The sequence below is a fragment of the Ananas comosus genome, unplaced genomic scaffold (assembly GCF_001540865.1).
Source record: "Ananas comosus cultivar F153 unplaced genomic scaffold, ASM154086v1, whole genome shotgun sequence".
Classification (NCBI taxonomy): domain Eukaryota; kingdom Viridiplantae; phylum Streptophyta; class Magnoliopsida; order Poales; family Bromeliaceae; genus Ananas; species Ananas comosus.
The window spans coordinates 82,913-108,135 of NW_017893319.1; the positions used below are offsets into that span (position 1 = coordinate 82,913).

The 25,223-nt window shown below is 42.5% G+C and overlaps 1 protein-coding gene and 1 long non-coding RNA gene across 3 annotated transcripts in view; both read right to left on the minus strand.

The window, feature by feature from the left end:
- Positions 1-25,223, minus strand: part of LOC109705543 (pentatricopeptide repeat-containing protein At1g62350) — a 40,938-nt gene that overhangs the window by 564 nt on the left and 15,151 nt on the right. The window lies entirely within an intron of this gene.
- LOC109705544 lies at positions 6-8,515 on the minus strand. Of its 2 annotated transcripts, none has more exons than XR_002214784.1 (5): positions 7,504-8,515; positions 7,312-7,394; positions 7,108-7,167; positions 6,959-7,019; positions 6-211 (listed from the first exon to the last, which is right to left on the minus strand). It is a non-coding gene; the product is annotated as an uncharacterized LOC109705544 (long non-coding RNA). The 2 variants fall into 2 exon arrangements; XR_002214783.1 differs by lacking the exon at positions 6-211 and adding an exon at positions 4,990-5,208.

Consider the following 25,223-nt stretch of genomic DNA (forward strand, 5'->3'; position numbering starts at 1 on the left):
TAAGAAAGGAGTTCATAAAAGTTAGTTTCTTGTAAAATTTTTTGTCAATTTTATGAAATTCAGAGAAATTTCTCCAATGGCTTTCTATGTTCCAGAAACAGAAACTTTAAATTCAAGTGCTCAGATAAAAGAAGGTTGGTCCCTTCGCTAGGCCGGAGTCTCAAATGAACTTCTAAGCCCCGCAAGCAAAAGCTCCAATTTGATGGTCATACTACAGCAAAAATCTGAATAAATATTGGTGCTTCTTCAAAGATAACTGCTCAGACAGCTTTTCTTGGTAACATAATCATATAATCGCATGACTATACATGTTATATGCTCCCACGAAAAGAAAAGCTGACATAGTCAAAACCCTCCACAGCACAGAAAATAGTCTAAGTTTTCGAGAAAGAAACATATAGAACTTCCCCAAAACAACAAGTAATCAAACAGAGTAGCAATTAGTAGACTGGCATAAACAATAGATGGAGTGCTTGAGAACAAGATCTATATCCAATTGTAGGATTCAAGCAAAACTACTTGGTCATTTAATAAGGATAATGGATATGTTTGTCCGTAACTGTATGCAAGAGACAAGTTTTCTCATTTCCCTAGCTTTTATCATTTATTTATAAAAACTGAGTTAGCAAGTACAGCAAATACCCTCACCAAGAAGAATTACCTCTCCACAAACTTGGGCATAATGACAAACAGAATTCAGTTGAATTCAGAAAAATTATTCTAGTTCTAATCAATCATACTAGACTACCTCAGAAAATACAATTAAAATCAAGCGCCTAGAGTAAACATTAAATCCCACCAAAGAAAACACACCAAAGTAAGTGGGATAAAACTATCTATTACCCCTTCAGTAATTATTACCCCTGTTAGCTATGTCCTTGTACTGATTTAAATGGAAGAGAAGGAAAGATACACTTACTGCATTTCAAGTTGAAATCATTCCATCAAGATAAAATGGCAAAGTTCATACAAAATTGAACAAACTATAAGAAATTAGACTGCTTCAAGTCAACAGTCAATCACACCTATACCATATAACACAGGATTTCAATTGTCGCCCCGTGCCGCACGTACCGTGCCCCCAAGATGGGAGCATGGTACAAGGGAGATCTCGCAAAACCCCACCCCGCGAAACCTTGCGCGATATCCACTAGGTATCGCGTCACAATATCATGCCGTGTTTTCTTTTTTATTTGTTTTTTTTTCATTTTGATTTGTTAGTTAGGATTTGTTTTGATTTTTCTTTTTTTTTTTGTTCTTTTAGGGTTGCACACTATCTTATTGCCAATATTTTTTTTATTTTGTTATTCTCTTCTCTCCCTTTTCTTTAATTTACTTATCTAATGATTCTAATTTTCTCTATACTAGAATTTAATCTAATCTAATCTAGAATTACCTAATCTAATCTATTAGATTTTGCCAATATTTTTTTTATTTTGTTANAAATTTATCTATTCTAATTTATAATTCCGAAACCTAATCAAATGATTCAAATCTAATCTAGAATTATCTATTAGAGTATTAAATATAATAGAATATAACTAATTAAATTCGATTTACATAATTCCAAATTACCTAAATTCTAATCTAAAATTATTAGTTTCCTAATCTGATTTAGTGTAATATAATGTTATCAACAAACTAATGTAATCTAGAATTACGTATGTTGTTCTACTCCAATCTAGAATTTGTAAATTAGCATAAATATAAAATAATTTTGATTTAGTATTAGTAGATATATTAGAATATATAACTGATTATAGTAGATTATATAACCAATTTTATTTGTCAATACCAGCAATATCTATACTAAAATAGCTATTCCTATGTAAAGATGTAAATTTAAATAATTATTGTACTTGTGAATTTTATTATTGTATTTTAATTTTTATTCGCTATGAGGTATAGCTGTACTTAACATTTAAAAAGTTTATCACTATATTAATTGATTGGTGTAGTAAGCTATACAAAGCCAATATTCATAATTATTTCATAAAATATTTCAAAGTAATATTATAAGAGTATATTGAGACAAAAAAAAACTAAAATAACCCTGTGCCAAAGTGTACTACTAGGAGGAGTAATATTATAAGAGTATATTGAGGCGAAAAAAACTAAAATAAGCCTGTGCTAAAGCATACCACTAGGAGGTCATGCGTATCCATCGGCACACAAATGTGCCACATGTTGGCATGGAGGCATGCTGGTGCCATATCGTGTCAGGCAACAATCATCGCGCTCCCGTGCCACGGCACTTTAATCCTTGATATAACATTCATAATTTCTAGAAATAACTTACCAGATTCTTTATGTGCTCATGATAATTAGATAAAGGACTCTCATTCCTCTGTATTCACAAACAAAATCCAAATTTGACATAAATAAACAAAAAATGCCAGAAAATCAAATGATTTTAGGAAAAGGTTAACAATTCATGGAATTGTTAAGGGATAGTTGGACAATGAGCTTTAACAAGGTGGTGCCAAAGGCACCGAGACGGTATTGTTGTCATGATTGATCATTGTGTTTTGACTATTGCCTGCAAGCCACATTGAGCTTGACAGCTTGATTGCTATCATACCCCGTTAGAGTTGCACCCCGCAAGTGCCGCTCCAGAGATTGGCTAAGATTGAGATAAAGACAGTAACCTACATGGTAGCAGACCACGATAGGTGGGTGTTGGACAAGAGGCGGCGCAAGCTTGGCCGGACTGTTAAGTCAGTCGGTATATGATCAAGATTTACTGCATATCACTTTTGGTTGCTTTAGGTGATGCATGAGTTATCAGTCTTACCCTTTTTTTTGTATCAGTTATAAAGGCATGATAGACATGGTTATTATTCAATTCAGTTATTTCATGTTGATATACAATTCATTCACTATTTTGTCTCTAGTAGATCTAGTGGTGTAGGTCATCACTGTCGTCGACTGTACACACTAGGGACCACTGTTTAGTAGTTCTCATGCCTCCTTGTTGTTTTTCTATTTAAGAGCCCTCAGCACCTATTTCAATCGAGGTAAAGGAATTGCAAGGTAGATAGCATCCTACCCAAGCTTGTGTGTGATGGAAGAGGACCCCCACCTAGTTTTGCAATATGCAGATTGTACATTTGAATTGGTGAGACCAATGATAGTTACGAACTATTTTTGGTTTTATTTTGGGAGATGGATGGATGTATGGTCCAGTGGATGTCATATGTACAGTGTTTGCTATACGTGTTTAGTTGGTCAGCTCCGTTTGGTTCGGGAATTAGTAGGAACTAGTTATACCGGGGATACGTACAAGTATGGGTTTTTGTAAGAAAAAAAGTATTTTTTTGTTTGAATGAAAATGTGAGTATAAGCTGGAACTAGAAAAATTGCGTTTGGATGGTTATTAGGAATAAGAGGAATAGTTGTTAGTTATAAATAGAAAATAATGATATTATCCCTATAATTAAATTTAAATTTTTAAATTTTAAACTTATAATTTTAAAATGAAAATTAAAAATTTTAACTTTTAAATTTTAAAATTTGAAATTAAAATTTAAAATTTTAATTTTAAATATCAAATTTCAAATTTAAGACCAAATTTAAATTTCAAAGATATAAAATAGCAAATTTAAAATTTAAAAACTAAAAATTTAAAACTTAAAATTTAAAAATATCAAATTTAAAATTTAAACTTTAAAATTTATAATTTTAAATTATAAATTTAAATTTTAAAATTAAAAATTTTAAAAATTAAAATTAAAATTTAATATAAAAATCTCTCTCTCTCTTTCTCTCTCTCTCTACTCAAGTGGGTGGGAACAAGCTTGTTCCCAACCCGGGTGGGAACTATCCCACCCTCCCAAGTTTTTGTTTACGTATAAAGGGGGGATATCCCCGTTATCCACCCCTTTATAACCCATCCAAACAGCACCTTATTGGCTCTGATATTGATTTTACAAGTTGTTTATGGACGCTTCATATGTGCTGGGTGCATCCTTCTACTTATAGCAGATCTGTTTGCACGCCCGTGGGCTTTCACTGCTATTGGGGTATGGCAGTTTTTCAAGAAAGAACTTGTTGATTCCACAACATATAAACAATCAAACAATTCTTCTCTAAAACAATTGGTAACTAAACCATAATAGGAAGTTAGTAGATTGACAAAACACGAATTAAAGCATTTAAAAACAACATTTAACAATCCAATTAACGGATTCAAGCATACTACTTTTTCATTTAATAAGGACAATGCATAATTGCAAAAAAAAAAAAATATTTTATTATAAATTTTAAATTTTGGGATATCACTGTGCAATTTGATAGTTTTTAACATAACAAAATTACTGTGCAGTGGGCTATTAAAGGGACTTATGAGCATTTTTGCATCATAAAGATATGTTTGGAGATGAACAGAGAAATTTGGTATTTTTTGCAAAAAAGTGTGGCATTTTGTGCCAATTTGCGAGATTTTGCAACCGGAGGATTTCTATACAAATTACACCAACTATGGGGTTTTGAGCAAGAAATAATGAACGAATGGTGCATTTGCAATTTTTATAAAGTGTATACAAGAGAATGTTGGAGAAAAACTAGGATTTTTCTTCTCTCTCCATCAGTCGCCATCACCTCTATCCTTCACCCGCACGCCGCTAGCATGTCACCGCCCTCCGACGACCTCTTCTAGCCGAAAAAACCCAATTCAATTCTCTCTCTCTCTCTCTATCTCTCTCTTTCTCTCTCTCTCCCAAGCTTGTTGTTTTTCTCCCCTCCCCCCCCCCTCTTCGATTGCTCCCAACAACCACCGCCAGCGACCTTAGATCAGTAAAGAGCACAGTGACCCCTCGGCCATCCTTTTCACTGTGCTTGCCTTTTTAGAGTCATCAACTGTCACGCCCCGGGCACAGCAGAAGCCCGCCGGCGCGTGCACACACCCGCCGTGTACACCAACAACACGATGCACACAAGGCGTTTACTAAACAAGAAATGAGCATAGAAGTCCTAATAAGGCTATCAGAGTGAGTATAATAAAGTCGCTAAAGTTCTAACAAAAGGGATCCACAATAGAGATACAACTAAATCCAGAATCCAACATGTGGCTCTAAACAAATACATATACATCTTTTCTAAAGTACAAAATAAAAAGATAACATCGGGTCCAACTAAATAACTCCGTAGGACCCTAGCTAGCCGCTAACCCCTTGCCACGATCCCTAGCCACTCCCGATGCAGATGGCTCTGAAAATAACAACAAATAGAGGGTGTGAGAACTATTAAAAATAGTTCCCAGTGGGCAATTACTGACCTCAGCGAACTGCTCCACTAAGCTAAAATAAGCATGATAAGAAGGTAAATTAATGAGCAAAATACGAAAGACAAGTATTTAAACAATATTAACAGAAGTTATGTCTTTACTAAATAACTAACTATCATGTATATGATGTTCTATTGTCATTAATCAACTACTTGTCATTGCCGACTTACATGCATATTCAATTGTAAGCTAATGTCCCATTACATGCACATTCAAAGATATGTCAATACTAGTTACATGTATGTCCATGATGTTTATAATGCTCGAATGAGTGATGATACTTTGCATTACAATTCTATTCATACATTATGCCAATCAATGTAGGTGTAATATACTACCACTAGAATGTCAATGCTAAGAATGACGACATAAAGTTCACAAAATGCACTATCATGCATATCTACTAATCCAACTAGGATGCACTTTCTAGTAATAGTTTCCACTTTACACTTTCAGTATCATAGTTCAATTCTCGTCATGGATCTACACGTGTAGTCCGGCTTGTGCCGTGCCAAAAATAGCCTCGTGGTAGTCAACATCCCCACTCTAGGAATGAGCCTCCCCCACGGCATCCCATTTTGGCGCCCAATCCCGCACGGGCGAGTCTGTGTCGCGTAAACTATCTTCGGAGTACCGGCTTGTGGGGAGCGACCTTCACAAGCATGTGCGAATGAGCACAATGGCAAGCAAGTATGATCAATAGTATCCAGCTCTCGGTCATCATGTCTAAAACATGGAATATGTAGCACGACCCCAAAGGTCCAGATATAGTATCAAGTGTCAAGGTTTATCATTTACTAACCCAAATGTCACTACGACGTTTATATTTACTATGTCAAGTAAAAGTCTCTAGTTCATATTCCCATAACACATGTCATTATCCTATCTACGATAGTTCACTTTCTTATGCCATATGCATTGATACTATGAGATATTTCGATGTCCATTATGCATGTCATGCATATATTTTTCTACCAATGCCTCCACTACATGGAGTAAAAGTTCTATGATGCAAACAATTAATTCACTAGTATTACATGCCATTAACTCAATTAAGGCTCGCCTCAAAGGCTTCACACTCTCATTTCCTCATGTCTAAAACATGGAATATAACCATCGATCCCTAGATCGAATGTAATACAACAATGGCCATTACTAGTTGTTCTACTAACTTTAATGCATCAAGTCACTTTGACACATGATATGTTCTAGTTATCCGACTAAGCCAAATATATCAAGTTTAGCTACGTGATGGCCTTATCATGTTCTAAGTCCTAATGTCTCTACCACCTTGTCTAACAACAAGTATACTGTAAGATCACTAAGTTCCATTTACCTTGCCTCTAACAAGTATAACATTGTCATTATGTGAGGTAATTATATGCATAATCCAGTCACTAGATATTCTCAAGGGATCATCTCAACAATCACACTCTAACATGCTTCTTAGGGTTTGCATAAACGAGAAATCTCAACTATGGTCAAAAAGTGCCCAATTCCGCATGTATGCCTCTGCCACATAGAGCATATATTTTCACTATACATAACATGTTCATATCATGTTCTCATAATTGCAAGCATGTCATAATGAGTACGAACAAACATCTAAACATGTCTTTAAACCAAAGTAAAGACATAGGGGGAGTTCACCCATTTCGGTGAGATCAAACCCACCGGAAGCGCTTCGAACCCTTTCGTTTCCTCAAACGAAGTTGCCCCCCAAGCTTCTAGCACCCTAAGAGAAATTCTAAAGGGATTAAAAGCCTCGAACGAACATCCAACTAATTTCACCAAAAAATCACATAGAAAAGAGGTGAACTTACCTTTAACCAAGCTACACTTGTCCAAAGCCCAAATCAACTCAATGGATCTTCAAATCTAACCTAAAGGAGAGTTCTACACTTATCAATTAGATTCCAAAGCCTCAAATCAAGAAACCCCAAATAAAACCCTAGATTCTCATTTCTAGATTTTCATCACAAGGAACTACCAAAACAAGATCTAAAGATTAGATCTAAGATACTAACCTCTCAATATGCTCCAATCCAAGCTTGGAATGAGCTAAGGTTGAAGTTTGGTCCTCTAGAAAACTCCTCTCCTCAAACCAAGGCTTCTCCAAGGGTGGAAATCCAACATGAAGCAAAAGAGAGGGAGAAAGAGAGATCAAACTAAGCTATAACCTCAAGAAAATGGAAAAAATCCAAAGAAAAGGGCTTTACCTGAGCTCTCCACGGATTAGGGCTCAAAGGAGCTCTCCAAAGGGCTGTGGGGGGTTAAATAGAAATGTAACAATCTCAAAAAGACCCTCCAACAACGTGCAGTCTGCAACTGCACTGCGTACCGGTACACGAGAAAGTGTACCGGTACAAAGCCAGCCAGACAGCAACCCGAGCCTCAGGTTGACAGAAAACAACCCTGTGTACCGTTACACATCTGATGTTGTACTGGTACAACCATCAACATGTACTGGTACACAGCCTTGCTGAGGGAACCCGAGAGCAGTCCAAATTTCCTCACTTGTGGGACTTTGGCGCTGAGCTTTAAACCTCGATTCTCGGGATACGAGCCATGGGTCGGAACACTGTCTACGACCCTCCAAAATACCTGAAAAACTCAAATCACAGATCAAACACTGGAACCTTGCAATTTGCAAATTTTCAGTGTGTTACATCAACACAAACTCTCAACACAAGCTCTGGTCGTGGACTGGTGGTGCTCTCGAAAGCCTCCGTGGCCAAGTTCCTTCCTCCAGCAATCTCTGTCACCAACGACCTCTGGTAGGTGGAGCACTGCAAAACCTCTGCCTTCTTTATTGCGTTCTCACCTCCAAGGAGTTGTCGGAACAGTCTATAGATTCATGCAACGATAGTGTGCTCCCAAAAGCTATTGTGTGGCCAAGTTTTCTCTTTCTAGCACTTCATCGCCTTCGCCGCATCACGTCGACGAGCACAGCCTTTCCAGACATTTCCTCAAGCCCATGCTCCCCTCAGTTGCGGCCAAAACAGTGCATAAGCTGAGTTGTTGCCGTTGTGCTCTCAAGTTGTTGTCTATGCAGTCGAAAAGTTGGATTTCTGTTGGCGACGATCATTGCCGACGCCTCGGAAGCATGGCAAGGTGACCAGAGCCTCGCCATCAAACTACATGTGCAATGGTTTGGCTGTCACGATCCGACGCCGCCAATTTGGACAGCTCAGGCCCGAAACAAACCCGCCGAATGGACAGTTTCTCCTGTCCGCCCGAAGCATAAACAAAATTTGTGCATACATACATCCAAATAGGAAATATTAGCAACAAAACATTTGCAAGAGGTATACACAGATGCGAGAGAAATAAAGCAAACCATTACACACATTTACATTCAACTTTACTTCTCATTTGTACAACATGCTATCTCCTTTATACACAAAAGGATAATACATCACATATACACCATTTTTTTAAATTTCTTTCACAAAGGGTTATACATTTCTTTTTCCTTTCCTTTCTATACATAAGGGTAGTGAGCTAATGCCGGTGGTCCACACTATCTAGGGCTCGATGCCCCCGCTGCATCCTCGATGAATGCGCTCGCTCTTGGCTCTGTAAAAACAGGGTGTGAGAACTAAACAAAGTTCCCAGTGGGTTCGGCCGCCGACCCCGCCGATTTTCCCACTAGGCCTAAGAAGGCATATACACAATAGAAAGTTCAGTATGACAAGTAATAGATAGAAAAAATAAGCCCAACATGCTCATATACATCTATATCATGCTTCAAATGATATCACTATGCCTTTACCAAACATGTCAACAAGTTCTACTATGTCATGAACAATGTCATCTATCAATGTTCTACCATGTATGCAACTATATGAAATGTTATGACCATGCCTTGATCCAAGTCCAATCGATTCGCCCGAAGGTCGAACCACTCACCACATTTTGTCACGCGACCGTGACCGTCTGCCGGGAGGGACCCCCCGTAACTGACCGTCTACCGGGGGCGCACCCTCGGCGCCTTACCCCTCCCCCCGGTCTCTATCTCACCGTGATGTAACCCTAGAGCTCACGTGAATGGGAGGCGTGACCTCTACTAACACAACAAACGTCTACAGACGACGCGAGTATGATCAGTCCTCCTGCCCGAGGACCACGGGAATCCCACATCCCTATCCATCACAAGGCATGTCATGCTCACCATAGGCCACATATGCAATATGCTCAAGTCCTCCCGGCCGAGAACCTCAGGAATCCCCCATCCCCGATAATCACGATGCCATAAGTTTTACAATTCTCATGAGTGAGGATATGCTACATATGCAATATCTTCCAATTATCATAATTGGTTCACATGCATATGCCCTCTAGCATTTCACGCACATATCTAGCATATTCTCACAACATGTCCACTCCTCTGATTCACATGAATCTAGCATATTCTCATAATATGTCAACATGCATTTGTCCACTAACCTCTCATGCAATATGCATATATACAACTATCTTGGTATTATACAATAAGAGCATCTATGGTTTTCATGCAACATTTCTAACACATTCTCACAACATATTCATATGCACATGTCCACTAGCATCTCATGCATACACATATATCCATCTACCTCAACATCATGCATATAATATACACCTACAAGGCATAATGCTATATGATCAAAATGTAGAACTTAGACATAGAATGAAATCCGACTATTTCGGATAGCACCCCTCACCTCGTGTCAATGCCACGAAGCGGGAAAGCCAAGCTACGCAATTTATCGTGGTCGATTTCTCCCGACTGCGGCAAACGAAGCTAAAACAGGGTTTTCTTCACTTTGACCACCACCGGCTCAACGGAATCTCAATCCAAGCGATCTCCCGCGTCGGTTTCACCTTCAATTGCGGAAATATAGGATCAATTGAGATCAAAACCCCTCATGGTCAAATTGATCAAAACCCCTCATGGTCAAAATACCTCTTTTGAAACCCTAAAATCCTCATATTGCATAAAATCCAAATCCCATGATAGTTTATGCAATAATATGGTTTAGAATCATCAAGTGTGATGTACCGAAAAGTTCGGGTTGCAATGCTAACTTTGATTTGGGGGATCAAAGAGAGGTTTGAACTTGATATGCATCATTCCCGAGTATTCCTGGAGGTGTAGGAATGAATTCTAGAGATAATTGATTGTTTAGGCGCAATTTGGGCGCGAAACGAATTCGAAAGGAAATCTTCGGACTATAAGGTTAATGTTGATCAAGTTGAGCAAAGTAGGGAATGAATGTAAATTGTGGTATTCCCAAATTAATTTGGATGGTTGGGGATAGTTATTAGTGAGTTTAAAAGGTGTTTAGAGGAGTTTTGAGAAGTTCGGAGCGAAGTGGACGCAAGAAATGACCTCGGCACTCAGCTGCTGCCAGAGTGCAGATTTTTGCACTGGTACCGGTACCAGTGCAGGGGAGTACCGGTACCAGGACCCGAGGACTGTATTGTAAACTGCAATTTTCAGTTTTGTGTGGAGGTTATGTGCAATTTTTTCGAGCCTATCTATAACCCAGGTGTACACAGGGTATTTTCCTGCAGGAACCAGCTCACCTCCCCTCTCTTTTCATTTCGTTCTTCTTCCCTCTCTCTACAACCCTATGGTGAGGGATTTTGATTAAGGAAATTGTGGGGTTGAGGCTCTTGGCTGAGGAAGCTCAAGAGCAGGGAAATATCTCCTTTCTTCTCTTTTCATTTCTCTTCTTCTTCTCCCTCGAAACCTAGGGTGATGGTGCATTGAAGGGAGAAGTTGGTGGAGTGTTGTTCTTGGTGTTTTGAGCTGAGGGAAAGCTCTTGAGCTGGGTTTTCTTGATGGTTCGAGCCGAGGAGAATTTCAGCTGCAGGAAACCTGGTGGAGTGGAACCTGAGGTAAAAAGGGTGGTATCTCTTGATAAGGTTCGTTCTAATTACCTTGAAGAGGGTTTAACTGGATGCTATTGGATTACTATAGCTTGTAATTTCTATTAAGCTTAGAGAGAAGCATGCTGGCAGCATGAATAAACTTGGGCTGCTATATGTGAAGCTTGTAGGAACTAAATGTTCTTGAGTATTTGGTTGAAGCTCTTTGGAGTTCTTGAATTCTAGAACTTGTCTTGCTATAGAAAACCTAGAAAAGGCTTCATGTGTACTATATGTACACTTTGGCAGTTGGGAGTTAAGGAAGTCATCACGCAGATTTAGTTAGAGTATAATGTAAAATCCTCTAAACCAATTCGTTTGAGGTTCTTGGGTTGTTGGAGCTGAAATTATTATATAAGTATTATGCAACCTGTGTTAACAATGAGTAAAATTGTAATTCCTGGTTAAAGCTGAAATTTCTATATAGGTTCTTATAGAACCTATATAGAAACAGGTTGTGTCAAGTTAAAGTTTGTATAGTAGCAGGTTGTTTAAAGCTCTAAACTCGAAAATGCTAACTTGTAGGATTGAAACTCTAGCTTGGGATTGATCGCGATGAAGCCTAATTGTGGGTAAAACTGATGCGTTGGAATGCTCAGATCAACGTTCCGACGAGCCTACGGCAAGCTAGTGAGGAAAACCTCATTTTAGCCTTGTTTGTCGCGAGCAAGGATTGCGATCATTTGTAAATTGCGGGAAGTAGATTTCTCGCATTTCGATATTAAGTAAAGGTGGGTTGTGCTTCACCGAAGCGATTAGGTCGCTTCCAAGCTAAAATAAAGTATGATTATTATTGATGCATATATGTATAGTGGTAGGTTGTGATTAATAATATGAATGCATGAATCATATTGTGATAGTTAGTGTTACCTACCATTGGAATATACCTATTGATATATTGTGGATAAAGCTAAATGATATATGAATGTTGACACATTATGAACATGCTAGATTCATGTGTATTGAATATGGATCGACAACTCTAGGTTGATTAGAGAACTCGACAGTTATAAAGTGAGAATATGTAAACTACAATCCTAGGTGTGGACAACTAGGATGATAACTTGATAAGTAGATCGAGTGGCATGAACTTAATATTATTAAACATAGGTTGGACATGAACCTAGTGTCATTGAACATAAGTTGAATAAGTGAACCTAGAGTCGAGATCTAGGTGGAAATAACATAAAACTTAGCGTGATTGAACCTAGGTTATGAGGTATAGTAACACTTAGTGTACTTGAAACTAAGTTGTGGATTATAGTGGTAGAAGGACCACTAGGAAATGAAATGGTTTAGACCTAGAAAGGTCGCAACATAGGGCAAGTGTTAAACCCTTAAGATTTGGAAGTGGATTCCGGAATCCATAGGAATGGTGGCTGCAAGTGCAGTGGTTGAGACAAGTGGATTGGCAGAAATAGAATCAGAACTGCAGGCTCGCCCGACAGTGATTCAACGGGTATGTTGATTCTCCTCGCCGGGTATGCCATGAAACAAGTAAATCAGAACTACGGGTATGTTGGTTCTCCTCGCCCGGTAGTGATTCAACGGGTATGTTGGTTCTCCTCGCCCGGTATGAGCTCAAAACAGGTAATGTTGGTTCTCCTCGCCTATTGAGCTTGAGTGACTTATGGTCTCGGTGTAAGGAAGTGAATTCTCGAAATACGAGAGTTGAACTTCGATTAAAATCGACTGATTGTCGGTTGGGTATGCTTCGGGAAAGCCGAGGCCATCAAAAATGTATAAAGTGCATTGTAGCGGACCCGTGAGAGCAAACTGTGCAAAATCTGCACAATTGCAGGATTTGCTCTCGGAGACCGGTCCCTGGTGGGAGAGACCAATTCCCGTAAGAAGGGAGTGCGGCAGAAAAACACTGCGCACAATGTTTGCTCTCGGGAACCGGTCCCTGGCGGGAGAGACCGATCCCCATACGCGCAAAAATTGGCAGAAAAGCTCTGCCCGCAAAAATTACTCTCGGGGACCGGTCCCTCGAGGGACAGATCGGTCCCCGTGCCTGAAAACTACCCAGTATGGGCAGTGTAAGAGACATGAAGTTGAGGGGCTTATTAGCAAATGTTGCATGAGAAGGGTTAAATGAGGAATTTCCCCTCTCTTCTCTTTTGCTCTCCCTCAACCTAATAGCTCCCTCTCTCTCTCTAAGCTCTCTTCCTCTCTCTAAAAGGTGAAGAAGGAGAAGGTTTTGGTGGAGAAGGAAGCAAAGGAGGGCATCTTCATCTTCTTCCTCCTCTTTTGCACCATTGGAGTTAGCTAATTGAGGTAAGCTCATGGAGCTTTATGGTAGAATCTTGGAGATAGGTTTTTATCTTCTCTAATTGGTTTTGTTGGAACCCCTAGATACTAGCTAGATGGTTTATTGCTAGAATCCAAAGCTTCAAAGGGTACTCTTGTAATAGTACAAAGCTAGGGCTCCAAATGGGGTTTTTGGAAATCGAAGGGTTTGATCTAAATTGATGGCATGTAAACCTAATTGCTAGGTGTCTAAACGCGTGGGTGAAGTCGGTTCGTCGATTCGTCGAGCCGGTTAAAATATATTGCCGAGAGGAGGCGTTCGTGGCTTCGTGTTTGCCCGAAAGGTCGAAGCGGCGACTAAGGATCGCGAGATCGGATTCCCAACCTCGTAGCATCATCTAGAGGTGGGTGGTGCCATCCCGAAACAGTTGAGTTGCTCCCTATGTCTGAGTATATATATGTTGATCATATTCCTTATGTGAACCTTACGTATGGTAGGGTGTCTAGATGGTTACATTTATTATTCTTGCATGCTCCTTTGCAGTGTAGCACAGAGGCTTGACACTTAGGGTGCATGAGAATGAGTTATAGTAACATAGAACCCTATGAAGGAAAGGATAAATGACAAATTGATATTGTATCCATGAGAACAACGACATGTGAATTAGTGTACTCGAGATTCTTCATCATGACGAGTGGCATATAAACCAAGCAAACGACTTGATGAGTGGCAATAGAACTTAGTGTACAAGAACACTTTTGATATGTTGACTTAGGGAATAGGTGAGTTTCTCTACTTGACACTTTGCATGAGATCGGTGTGATATTGATGACCCTAGTGATAGGGTATCCTCAGTTGGCGAGGATTGAATCATACTCACATAGTCTGTTTTTGGGTTGGTCGCTCCACCCGTTAGTGCACTCCGGAGGTGGTCACGTCGAGGACAGACGTAGTTGTCCGCAGACTATCCCAGGTGGGTTGACATGGGTCCTCACCTAGGGGATTTGAGATGTGAGTCGAGGGCGAGCCTATGGGTTAGCCAAGGATTGGGTTATGAACTCATGAGAATTATGCACATTGAGCATATTGAGCATAGTAGAATTGCATTCATACTTGGTAGAGTTATAGTAGCATGTTAGTGATTACATGGCTATGTTGTTTACTCTTGTTTCCCAAGGCATAGTGGCATAGTAGCATAGTGCAATTCTTTTAGTATGCATTAGTTTCAATTTCAGATATTTATCTATCTATCTACTTATGCCTGCTTAGACCTAATGGGAAGATCGGCGGAGTCGGCGGCCGAACCCACTGGGAACTATGGACAATAGTTCTCACCCTACTTTGTTGCAGGGCCTAGTTCGAGCACTCCCGGCAAGGACCGTGGTAAAGGCATAGCGCCCTAGTTTAGTTAGCAGCTCCTATTTGCATTAGAGTACCTATGTACCCGTGAGATGTTGATGTATTATCGAGGAGTTGTATGTATTTTGGGTTTATACCAGTTATGAGATGAACAATGTATATATTCATTTTGGAAGATGTAAATATAATCTTAACGTAAATGATGGATGAATGAATGTAATAAATAGAATTCTCTCTTTTATTCACTTGTAGAATTTTCTCTTTTATTCACTTGTAATCTACTTGTGATACTTGCTCTCGCTTGTTGGCACTTGTGGTGCTTCTCGTTGTGTCATGTATGTTGTTGAGTTTTCCTGGGCAACTCTTGTACATGATAGTGATGTTCTAGCCTTGGGCGGACAGGGGAGATGTTGTCCGTTCGGCGTCTATTCGACGTGCCCAAACCGACCAAACTGGCGGTCTCGGGGCATGACAGATAAGTTGGCATCAGAGCGAGTTAAGAGCAAGTAAAGAGAAAGTCTAGGATTGACTTAGGAGACCCTAGGACGGTGAACCGTAAGGCTATAGGTGCGTGAGTGGAACGTGAACCTATAACGGTGGCGGAAGTTGATCGATTGGGTCAAAATTGATGCTACATCTCTAGTAGTGGCTAGAGATGGGTTCAAGTGGCATTAGTTCTTGGCTCGGAGTGGTAGTGTTGGCGGCTGACGACACGACACCAAGAGACTAGAATGAGTACACTTGTGTGCTTCCGCCTGATTTCAATGTTGAGTTGCGTTATCTTGTAATCGCGATGAAGTTAACGGGTTAAGTAATTAACCAAGTATTTGCGTTTCAAGAGCTAATGGCGCCAAAGAGACGCTACACGCATAGGTCCGTTCCGGCATCGCCTCCCGAGATGCCTGAGCAGGCTGAGCCAAGCCAGGTGGACGAGTTACGGGCGCAAGTGACCGCACTAGCTGGTGTGGTGCAGCGCCAAGAGAGTCGGTTCAAGCGGCTCCAGGAGCTGACAGAGCGACAAGTGGCAGCAGCGGCTGCGACGGCGACTGAAGGTCGAGATCTGCCCGCGCCCTCGGCTCCCGCGCCAAATGCGGCTGAGGGTGAGGGTATAGCAGCGGTTCCGGTGGCGGCACATCCGCCGCCGGCGAATGTTCCTCCAACGGCGTCGAGTTCTGCTACACTCGATGCGGCGGCTGAGGAGGCGGAATGGGAGCGTGGTTACACGGCTCTCACAAGGTTTATAAAGTTTCATCCTTCAACGTTTGACGGCGAAGTAATTGATCCTTGGACGGTGGAGACATGGTTAGCCACAATGGAGACCTTGTTCGAGGACATTTACACGTTGGGGCAGGATAAAGTGCACTTGGCCGCACACTGTTTCGACAAGCGGGCCAGAGTATGGTGGAGGAGGGTGAAGCAAGACCGATCTCCGGATCTTCACCCGATCGATTGGGAGGAGTTCCGAGGGTTGATGTTTGCGGAGTACTTCCCCGATAGCGATAAGAGAGATGCGGGAGGACTTCAGGAAGCTCAAGCAGGGCAATCGCATGGTCCGGGAGTATGAGCGGGAGTTCACCCATATCCTAAACTGCGTTCCGGACGTGGCGAGGACTGAGCAGGATAGGGCGGAATGCTTTGTTCAGGGACTTCGGCCCGGAGTATTCCGATTGGTGCATGCATTTAAGTTCTGCACCTTCGCAGAAGTGTTGGATCATGCCTTATGGGTCGAGCACGAGAACGCTTGCGAGCGAGAGAAGCGCGAGACGTTTGAGAAGGAAAAAAAAAAGAAGCGACCGGACAGTGGCTCGGGGGGACAATCAAGCTCCAAGAAGCCCCCGAAGCACCTTCGCACACAGTCGTGGAGTCGTGGGGCGCAGCGGTGAGTTATTTGTGGTGGCAGCCATCAAGCATCGCAGTGTAGGCAACGTCAAGGAAAGTGCTACACTTGTGGACAAGAAGGGCATCTGAGCCGCGACTGTCCAGTGAGGGCCGCGCCTACCCCGCTTGTCACGTCGGCTCCAGCGACTCCGGCTCATTATAGAGGAGCTCCACCTACTACCATGTCAGCGAGACACGCGATGGTACCGCGCCAACCTAAAGTGACTCGATCGGCACCAAGCGGACGGGTGTTCACCGCTCAGGTCGAGGAGCCTGCCGAGGCCGAGAAGCGCAATATCGTGGCAGCTATGGTTTTAATTAACGGAGTTCGGTCCAAAGCTATGTTTGATACAGGTGCCACACACTCATTCATCAGTAGGCCATTTGCACAAATGCATGACATAAGCATCCGGTATAGTGATAGCACTTGGCGAGTGGAGGGCCCTGGGCGTGATTTCCTTACTAGGAAGGAGTGCTTGGCGTGTCCAGTTCAAATAGGTAACTGGATAATGCCAATTCGTATGCTGGTACTCAAGAGGCTGAAGGAGTATGATATCATACTTGGCATGGACTGGCTCTCGAAATATTATGTGTCTATTGACTGTAAGAGCAAGGTGATTACATTTTGTGAATCAGGACAGGAAGAGTTCACCTACCGAGCGTGCAAGAGCTCATGCTTCGCCGCAACGGTGTCGGCGACGAGAGCAAGAAAATTGGTCAACAGCTGCTGCGCGGCGTATTTGGCGACCGTTGTGGAAATCGAGTGTAAGGAAGTAAATTCTCGAAATAAGAAAGTTAGACTTCATGCGAAATCGACCAAGGGTCGTGATTGGTGTGCTTTGGAAAAGCCAAAGATGTTAAAATCACCAAAAGTGATTGGAAACGAGTCCACGAGGGCAAATAGTGCAAAACCTGCACTGGAGCAAAACTGCTCTCGGGGACCGGTCCCTGGCAGGGAGGGACCGGTCCGATTGGCTGGTGGTTGCGGGGATCCTTAAGGCAACCGGTCCCTGGCAGGAGAGACCGGTCCCCGAACAAGAACCCAGCGAGAAAAGCCAAAATTTGGCTAAAGTCCCAAAATCCCAACTCTCGGGAACCGGTCTCTCAGGAGGGAACCGGTCTCCCGAGGACCGGTCTCTCTGGGAAAGAGACCGGTTCCCGAACGCGTGACCCGAGCTGAGGCTCTCGGGGACAAGTCCCAGGTCAGGGAGACCGGTCCCTCTGGGCGAAAAATGCCCAGTGACAGGCAGTGCACAGAGGCGAAAGGTGAGGGGCCAACTGGGATATTGTTACAATAGAGGGCTTATGGGTCTCTTCCCCTCTCTCATCCCCTCATTTCACCCTCACTCTCTCATACTCTTTCTCCCTCTCTCTCTCTCTAGCAAGGAAAGAAGAAGGAGAAGGAAGGAGAAGAAAGGAAGGAAAAGAAGGTAGAAAAGGAAAGAGAAGAAAGAGATCAAGCTAGAAGAGCTGTGGACCTCTCTCTCCTCTCTTTGGAGCTAGCTAGCCTAAGAGGTAAGCTTCTAACCCTAGTTGTGAAACTTAGGGTTTTTGGGTTTTGAGCTTTGGAATTGGGGTCAAATGGACCTCTAGCACCATTGTTGGTGGATTGAAGCTAGAGTTAGGGTTCCAAAATGCAAATGGCAAGATGGGAACCCTAGAGCTCCAAATGGGGGCTTTTGGTAAAGTATGAGATTGATCTCATTTGAGACCATGTAAACCTAATTGTTAGGTAACGAAACGCGGGGGCGAAGTCGGAATTGCGATTCGTCCAGTGGGTCAAGAGCTATCTGCAAAATAAGGCCGATTGAGCATTATTTTAGACAAGAAGACCGAGGCTTCGTCGTAAAGAACGCCGAAGCGCATTTCTAGAGCCTCCGTATACACAAAAGGTGGATGGTGTCATCCCGAAGCAACCGGATTTCTTTTTATGTCTAAGTTATATATATGCTTGATCATATTGCATTATAGGATTAGTAAATAGTTGCAATTCTAATTCCTTACATGCTTCTTAGTAGTGTAACTATGAGTTGGACACATGGACTAGGGTAGCATGAGGATTGGATCTTGTGACATGGGAATCCTATAATGGCATAAAGAGCCGAACTTGGACATATGATAGCCTAGTAGCGTGGCATTGAACTAGTGTAGCAGAAACACTAAACATGAACGAGTAGTATGTCAATTAGTTACAGGACATTACTACAATGATCAAACGAGTGGCATCTAGTCTAGTGTAGTAAACATGACATGGTTCTAGGGATAGTAGTGGTCCCGACATTGATTATATATCATGATTGTGCAGCAGAGGCACATTGACCCTTGTAGACAGGGTATCCTCTTGTGAGGATTGGATCATACTCACTAGTCTGTTTTCGCTGTCTGTGGTCGCTCCACCGTGGCACGAGTCTCCGGAGTACTTCACTAGGGGCAGACGTAGTTGTCCCGCAGACGGTCTCGGTGTGCGAGTGCAGCTTCTCCTCACCTATGAGATTGAGAGTGAGTCGAGGGTTAACCTACGGGTTAACCAAGTAGATTGGGTAACAAACATGAAATGCATAATAGACTTGCATTATTATCTTGTGTAGACATAGTTTATGTTGTAGATTACATTGCTATGCACTTTTATATACTCATGACATGATACTAGCATGATAGTAGTTGTTGCATGCATTATTATCATTGGTGGCATGATAGAGTAGTTGCAGTTCATTTCTATATATCTATCTATCTATCTCTCTATCTGTGCCAGCTTAGACCTAGTGGGAAAACCGGCGGAGTTGGCGGCCGAACCCACTGCGAACTATATTTATATAGTTCTCACCCCATGTGGTTTTGGAGTACAGGTACACACAGAGGCGAGCCGAGCGAGGATGGCGGCAATGGCATAGCGCCCTAAGTAAGCTTAGTTAGTAGTTTTTCCTTTATGCATTAGAGTACTCTCGTGTACTAGGAGATATTTTGGATTGTTATCGGAGAGCTACTTGTATTTTGAGGAGAATATGTATTTATATTTTGGGAAGATGAAAATGTAATGTATACAAATGATGTAAAAGTTGAATGGTTGTAATAGCTAGATATCCCTCTCTTTATACACTTGTATATTACTTGTGGTTCTTGCTCTTAGTTGTATTGCACTTGTGTGCATCGTATTGATCTTGTATGTTATTTAAGCAATTCCTGGGCGCTTAATTGTACTTGATCAGGTTGTTTGGCCTTAGGCGGACAGGGGAGGCCCTGTCCGTTCGGCGCCCGTCCGCCGCGCCCGAACCGGACCAAATTGGTAGCGGCCTCGGGACGGGGGCGTGACATCGAGCGGATGGCTCCGACACTTGAGGAATTGTCGGTGGTGCGAGAGTTCCCGGATGTATTTCCCGCGGAGCTATCGGGGATACCGCCGGACCGGGAGAGCGAATTTGTTATAGACTTGATTCCCGGGACCGCGCCGATTTCGAAGGCCCCGTATCAAATGGCGTTGGCAGAATTAAAGGAATTGAGAGCTCAGTTGCTAGATCTCCTCGATAAGGAGTTTATCCGACCGAGTGTATCGCCGTGGGGAGCCCCGGTATTTGTTCGTACGCAAGAAGGACGGATCGTTTCGACTCTGCGTGGACTATCACGAGTTGAACAAGGTCATGATAAAGAACAAGTACCCGTTACGCCGAATCGACGACTTATTTGATCAGCTACAGGGGTTGTCACGCCTCGGGACCCGCTACCAATTTGGTTCGGTTCGGGCGCGTCGGACAGACGCCGTGATGCGGATCGGGCCTTTCGGGTGTACGAGCCGTCGACGCCGCAACCGCAATTGGGACTTATGGCTTGAACGACCCGAGATAGGTCCGGGTTGAATCAAACCTACGAATTTCTAGAAGCATCTAGAATATTCGCTTTTCGGTTATTTGAACTTATCAGGTTGTTAGGATTTTATTGTTAGGATTTTTTTTTTATCTAGAAGTTGTTATTTTATTGTTAGGATTTTAATCTAGAAGTTGTTATGAAGGTTGAGATTTTATTATTAGGATTTTGTTTTGAGCTTATCACTGTCAAAGCTCTTTAAATATCCTATGTATTGGACAATAATAAATTAATGAATGAAGAAGCTTAGGGTTTGATAAAATCCCAACTCTACAATTTGTAGTCTAGATTAGCCTAGGGTTTGATAAAATCCGATTTATAAGGTTTAAATCCAAAACCCCAACTCAAAACCTAATAACTCACCTTTGCCCTAGCTTTTCCGAAGCTTCTTCTTGCTACAAGAAACTTGCTCTCCACCCCTAAGGCTTCCTCCAAGCTTGTTCCTCCAAATCTCCAAGTTTTGGAGAGATCTTTAGAGTAAGAGAAAGGAGAAGTAAGAGGGAGAGAAAAGGGTGTATGTGTGTGTGTGTTCATCGTGGAAAGAGAAGGGGTTGGATCCCCTTACAAAAGGGTTGCAACAATTGCACTTTAGTCCCCCAAAATCCTTCTATTTACTTTCTATCAAAAACTGCATCTCGCAGTACTGCGTACCGGTATACGAACTGTGTACCGAAATATGGCCATTTAGTTCCGACACCTGCTAGTTCCTTAGAACTCAAACGTTAGATTTTCTAATTTTCTATTGTATTTCGCTACTCAGTAAATCAGTATCGGTACACGATAAATCAATACCTGTACTCAGGCTAAGTTCCTCAAAATTCAAGATCTGGTTTTTTTCCCTTTTGTATTGTATTTTGATACCCAATTCCAATGCCGGTACACAATACAAAATATGTAGCTTTGGCATATTTGACCTTCCGGAATGCGTTTTCATGCAAAGTTTACGCCAAAGACACTCGACTAGTTTCTATAACTCCCCAAAAGGCCTGAAACTATTCGCATAGTCTAGGCTACTTTCCACTAGAACTCTATAATTTGTAGAAGTTCGGTGCACTACATTCCCACTCCCATCCCCCCAAAAAAGAAATTAGTGAGCCTGCCCCCCCAACCCCCTGTCCAACCCCTTACTGTCCTGCCCCACCCCCTTTCGCACTCGAGCCCACGGCCTAGCCCTCCCCTTCCCTCCCAATCCATCGACCCTTTACCTAACCCAAGCACCTTCCATCCTCTGCCGCCGCACACTCCCCACCCTACACTCGATCTCCGCCACCGCACACACCTCCTACCCTCCTAAAATCGATACCCCCTCCTCCCCTTAAAAAAAATAAATAAATAAAACCCCGTCACCCTCCCTTCTGCAACCTACTGCTTCGCTATCCCTCACCTTAACATGGCCAAAGAGGTGTCGTGCTCTTTTCTCCCCCAATTGGTACGAAAATTGGGTGAATTCTTTTCTCTTCTTTTTTTTATTATTTTTTGTTGATATGTCCATCTAGTAATGCAATCCAATATAGAATTTTCTGAGTCCGAGTTCTTGTAAATTTTGAGATGACCATATTAGATACAGGTGAAAAATATTATAGCAATACGATAGTTTTTCTATGTTACAATGTTTCTGGCACGTTCCCGCCCCGAAACCCCTACCAATTTGGCACGGTTCGAGCGCGCCAGACGGACGACGAACGGGCAGCAACTCCCTTGCCCGCCCAAGGCTCACAACCTGATCATGTACAAGAATTTATCCAGAAAAATTAAATTCATACATACACGATCACAGGGCACAAACAGTGCCAACAACAAAGAGCAAGTAATCCACAAGATACACAAATGAAATAAAGAGAGATTTTTACTAACTATTACATCACATTTGCATTCTTTATACAATTACATTCTTTTTTCCCCAAAATGAACACATGTTCATCAAGTACATAGCTCTCCAAAATCCTCACCTACATGAATCTCTCTCAAATATATAGGTGTGCTAATGCAAAAGAAAAGCTACTACTCTACCAATAATACTCACTAGTCGGGCGCGATGCCCTTGCCGCAGTCCTCGCTCGGCAAACATGTACCTAGCCCTGGAAATAGAGTGGGGTGAGAACTATCTTCCATAGTTTCCAGTGGGCTCGGTCGCCGACTCCGCCGATCTCCCCACTAGGTCCAAGTGGGCACAAATAACAACGAGATAGATAGATAGATAGATATATATATATATATATATCAAAATTGTAAGATATAATAGGAAAGCTATGCTATTATGCCCATAATCATGTGTAATGAATGCATGCATCATATAGTAAAAGTGTACTATCATGCTAACAAATTCGATCCATGTTCGATAAGCAATGTTCAATGACCGTATTAACTTTTCATTTACCCAATCTGTGGCGAAACCCTTGGGTTTGCCTACGCCTCACATATCCATCCCATAGGGTAAGGGAACTCCATGTGCCCCCGAACCCGGGACTGTCTGCAGTCCCGATTGCCCGACATTCCGGAGTATTCGACGACACGGATGGCTATACCACCCTGGATGGCTATACCACCCCAATAACAGACCGTGAGCTTGATCTATCCTCTCCACGTGAGGATACCCTACGAACTAGGGCCAACATCTCTCGGAACTCATCTATTCCGACATTCATGCATAAGTACTTAGCTATACTAAGTTTATTGTCCACGAGTCATTTACTAGGGGATCCACCTACCCCTAAGTTCACAAACCTCTAGTGTCAAGTACACTACATTAATGCCACTCGTTTTGTTCATTTATCCATTGTATGCCACTCGTTATGACACCAAACAACCATCGTGTTCATCTCTTTCCTTTAGCACTATAGGATCCATGTTCCAACCAAATTCTTACCTATTCATTTCACCAAGTATTCTATGCACACTAGGTTAACATTTAGAAGCATAAGGAAAAAGTACTACAATGCAATCCTACAATACAACATTAAATAGATGAAAATCATGTATTTCTAAGACATAGAAAAGAGCTCGGTTGCTTCGGGATGACACCCCCCACATTTTCTCGATGTAGAGGTTCTAGGAGTGCTTCTCGGCACTTCAAACGACACGATCTCCGCCCCTTTGGAGGGAACGAAGCCCAATTGGGCTTATTTTGCCGATAACTTCACGACCGCTTGTCGGATGCTCAATCCGACTTCGCCCACACGTTTCGTTACCTATCAATTAGGTTTACAAGCTACTAAATGTGATCAATCCTCATTATTTCCAAAAACCCCAATTTGGTTGCCCTAACGTTCACATCTTGCAATTAGCACTATAGAATCCTAGCTTCTAGCTCTATTCCACAATTAATGGTGCTAGAGGTCCATTTGACCTCAACTCATAAACCAAAAACCCAAAAACCCTAAGTTCTACATGTTAGGGTTTAGTAGCTTACCTCTTAAGCTACACCAAAGGGGAGAGGAGAGGGAAGTGAAGGTATCCAAGGCCTTCTCCTTGATCTCCTTCTTCTTCTCCATCTTTCTTTCCTTCTTCTTCTTCCTCTTCTTCTTCTCCTTCTACCTTGCTCAAAAGAAAGAGAGAGAGAGTTTAGAGAGAGAGAGTGAGGGGTGAGAATGAGAGAGAGAAGAGGGCTCAGCCCCTCTATACCCCTCAACTAATATAACAATTGCTACTAAGCCCCTCAACTTTGCTTTTCTCAACCCAGTCTGCCTGGGCATTTTTCGCGCGGAAGGACCGGTCCCTCATCAGGAGGACCGATCCCCGAGAGCAGTCCATGCGGGCAGAGCTCCTCTGCCAGCCTCTACGCGTACGGGAACCGGTCCCTACTCGAGAGACCGGACCCTGGAGGACCGGTCCTTGCTTGAGAGACCGGTTCCCGAGAGCTAACCTCTCGGGACTTAGCCAAATTTTCCTCTGTCTCGCTGGTTTCACATACGAGGACTGGTCCCTCTGGCCTGGGACTGGTTGCATCATGCATCCACCGCAACAATCAGCTACGGGGACCGGTCCTTCCCTGCCAGGGACCGATCCCCGAGAGCAGACTTGTGCAGACCCCTCTATGCTCATTTTCTATGCTTACGAGAACCGGTCCCCACTCCCAGGGACCGGTCCCCGAGAGCAGAATCTGCTGAGTGCAGATTTTGCACTATTTGCTCTCGTCTACTCGACTCCAAAGCACTTTTTGGGTTTAGTGCCACTCCGGCCTTTCCGAAGCCAACCCATACGACCAGTAGTTGATCCCGGACGAAGTCCAACTCTCGGATTTCAAGAATCCACTTCCTTACATCCTCCCATCCTTAAAAGGAGCTTCGTCCTCGAAACTAACTCAATTCTTTAATTCAACTTAACCCATACCTTACTCCTCAAATAGATGAGGGTGATGCTTTCTCATCAAATCCTCGAGTTCCCAGGTGGCCTCGCGATCATCGTGATTGCTCTACCAAACTTTCACGTAGGGAATCTTGTGATTTCTTAGCTTTCGCACTTCTCGGGCGATAATCCCCACCGGAAACTCTTCGTAGCTCTAAGTCCTCTTGAAGTTCCGGCGGCTCATATAGCATCGCGTGCTCCGGATCGTGAATGTACTTGCGAAGGTTGGAGACATGGAACACATTGTGTATACCCGCGAGCTTCGGCAGCAAGGCGAGCCGATAAGCCACCGTGCCAACTCGCTCCAATATCTTATAGGGTCCAATGTACAGG